Raw genomic sequence first — 3,533 nt, forward strand, 5'->3', positions numbered from 1 at the left:
TGATCACAGCTTCCACTTTACTCGGATCAACAGAAATACCGTCTCCAGATATGATATGACCCAAGAAGACAACCTGTCTCAGCCAAAACTCACACTTTGACAGTTTAGCATACAGTTGCTCATTTCTTAACGTCTGCAACACAATTCTCAAATGCTCAGCATGATCAGTCTCATTTCTCGAGTAAACCAAAATATCATCTATAAAAACAATCACAAACTCATCCAGATACCTCTGAAAGACACGGTTCATCAGACTCATAAACACCGCTGGCGCATTCGTTAAACCAAAAGGCATGACAATAAACTCGAAATGTCCATACCTGGTTCGGAATGCAGTCTTCGGTATATCTGAATCTCTGACTCGCAGCTGATGATATCCAGATCGCAAGTCGATCTTGGAATAGATAGAGGATCCCTGCAACTGATCAAACAAATCGTCGATGCGAGGCAATGGGTATTTGTTCTTTACTGTTGCCTTGTTCAGTTGCCGGTAATCGATACACAATCTCATCGAACCGTCTTTCTTTCGCACGAATAGCACTGGTGCGCCCCAAGGAGATACACTCGGTCTAATATACCCCTTGGCCAATAAATCTTCGAGCTGTTCTTTCAGTTCTCTCAATTCAATAGGTGCCATTCTATAAGGAGCTCGAGATATAGGAACGGTATCGGGTACAAGATCAATGCTGAAATCTACCTCTTGAACTGGAGGTAACCCTGGAATCTCGTCTGGGAATACATCAGTAAACTCGCAAACCACTGGCAGATCTGCCAATGCTGGGCTCGATTTCAGTAGATCTACTGAATATACAAGGAACCCCTCTGCTCCTTTTTGCAACAATCTACTCATAGTCAGAGCAGTTACTAAGGGAATCCGAGATCTGGAACCCTTACCGTAGAATTTCCATTCGTTAGCCATCTCTGGTCTGAATCTAACAATCTTCTGGAAACAATCTACAGTGGCTCTGTACTTGGTTAACATATCGATACCGACAATACAATCAAAATCAGCTAAACCAAGCACAATGCAATCTAAATCAATTTCGTGACCCTCAAACTGTAGTAGACAATGTCTAACTGAAGTCACAGATACAAGACCACTTCCCAACGGAGAAGAAATAGACACTACAGCAGACAAGGACTCGACAGGTAAAGCATGCATCAATGAAAAACGCTCAGATATAAAAGTATGAGATGCACCGGTGTCTATCAACACATAAGCAGGATAACCGCAAAGAAAACAGTTACCTGAAATCACATCATCTGGCGCATCTTGGGCCTGCTCTTCTGTCAGTGTAACTACTCGAGCCTGCTGTCTGGGAGGCTGGCTCAATGTCTGGCCACCTATGGCTCGGGATTGGGGCTGTGCAGGTGGCGGCTGAAAGGAGTGAACAGATGAAGCTTGCCTCTCAGGCTGAGCTACTGCGCCAGATGCTCCTACACTCTGCGTTTGCTGTGCCCCTCTCTGTGGACAGACCCTGGCAAAGTGTCCCTGCTGTCTACAGATATTACATCGGCCCGTCACACCTTGACACTGCTCTGTCGCATGTCTGCCTCCACAAGAACTGCAATAAACACCTGTATACTCTAAACTCTGGCCAGGACCTCTCTGTCGTGACCCACTGGAGCTCGACGAACTGCTCCCTGATCTCTTAAACTGTCTACCTCTCGCTTTCAGAAAATCTTTCTTGCCACTACTACTGCTTCCACTATCAAATCGAGGAGGAGGTGGTGGAAACTGGGCGGCGGGCTGTGGCGGTCTCTGACTCTGAGCACTATATGAAGCTCCTCGCTGTCGAATCAATCCAGCCTCGGCTCCTTTCGCTCTGTTCAGTGCATCAGAAAAAGTGTTGGGTCGTCCCGTGTTCACCAAAGTAAAGACGTCAGGGTTTAAGCCATTGATGAACTGATCAGCGACCGCTTCATCACTTCCTGCTACATGTGGCGCAAATCGGAGCAAGGAAGAAAACTTGGCAACATATTCTTCAATGTTCCACTGCCCCTGTCGTAAGTTTGCAAATTCTGCCCCTTTGTCTTTTCGATACGACACTGGAAAGAAACGTTGATAAAACTCATCTTTAAATACCTTCCAAGTAATATCGATACCTCGATGCTCCAATGCTCTTTTCGTGGTAAGCCACCAACTCTTCGCCACTTCTTGCAACTGATGCCCTATTAATTTCACTCTTCTTTCATCTGTATAGGCAAGAGATTCAAACAGCATCTCTATATCGTCTAGCCAACTCTCACAATCCACTGCTGTTTCAGTATCCTTCAAGGTCGGAGGATGAAATGACTGAAACCTCTTCAATAAAGTCTCCATCGGTGTTGCAGTAACGTCCATCTGAGTACCTGACGTACTACCCTGTTCTTGCACTTGACCTGCGGCTGGTTGTGGTATTCTTCGAGGAGGCATATCTAATTATCAAACGGATTAGTACACAATCTATACAATCTATCTCAGCCCTCCTCTGATCATATACCTCTGATCTAGAATCGGTTCTGATTCAGGTTTGGCAATTACATGTTGTAATCAACTCAGATAACAAGACAACATGTAATAGGGAAAAGCAATAAATCATGCTAGCACAACAAAAGCAAGGAAGAGACTCAATTTACCCCGCTCATTCTATTCTATCTCAGTCTAAAGGATCTATCGCTCTGATACCACCTGTTGTGCGGACCCGGGCTCTAACTCGATTATCTTGGGATTAATTGGATCGTTACTAGAAATTGTGGGTCAAAATTTTTTGCTTTTAACATTTATTCAAATGTATATAAACAAGCACAAGTAATATCTCCATTTCATTTCAACAAACATAAATCCATGTCTTATTTCAGTACATTCATACCAACTAGTGTTCAATACCAACTACAAACCACATTGTAGTACATATCTAGTAAGAAACCACTAGAAATCTTCTTCTACGCCCGTAATCTCCACGCTATCTCGATCTCTCATCTTTGTCTCGACCCTGATCATGTGCCACCTGTGATCATGCACACATACAGACACAACCACAGCCGGATACTCCGGTGAGAACAAATCTCAGTATAAGACATGGTACACATGCATATACACAATATAAATCATGAAGCATACTCTCATGAATAGAATCAATGGCAATAGGTTCCATAATCTATGAAACCAAATCAATATCAGCATGCAAATAAAATCGAAATCATATCTTGACTCGACTCGACTCTAACTCTAGGGATCTCGGTGTGAATAAGACGCCACAGTCTGCCACCTACCCTCCCAATCGGGGTGACGGTACGTCTTATTCCTAGACTTCGGTCATGTCTGTATCGAATGTCTACAATCGGAGTCAATTCTGCTCCTATGCGTCGATATCACCGAACGTCTAGCTTGGCAAGTCTGCCAATGACTCTCCTATCTTAAATGCTTGAATATAAATCTATAAACAAAGCATCAACATATAAAAAGGTAACAATCTAGTATGTGATTTTGGGAAACTCAAATCAGATCTAATTCGAGTTATATCTTCCCGAATCAACATGAATTATACCTT

This window comes from Primulina huaijiensis, chromosome 5 (assembly GCF_012295235.1).
Source record: "Primulina huaijiensis isolate GDHJ02 chromosome 5, ASM1229523v2, whole genome shotgun sequence".
Taxonomy (NCBI): Eukaryota; Viridiplantae; Streptophyta; class Magnoliopsida; order Lamiales; family Gesneriaceae; genus Primulina; species Primulina huaijiensis.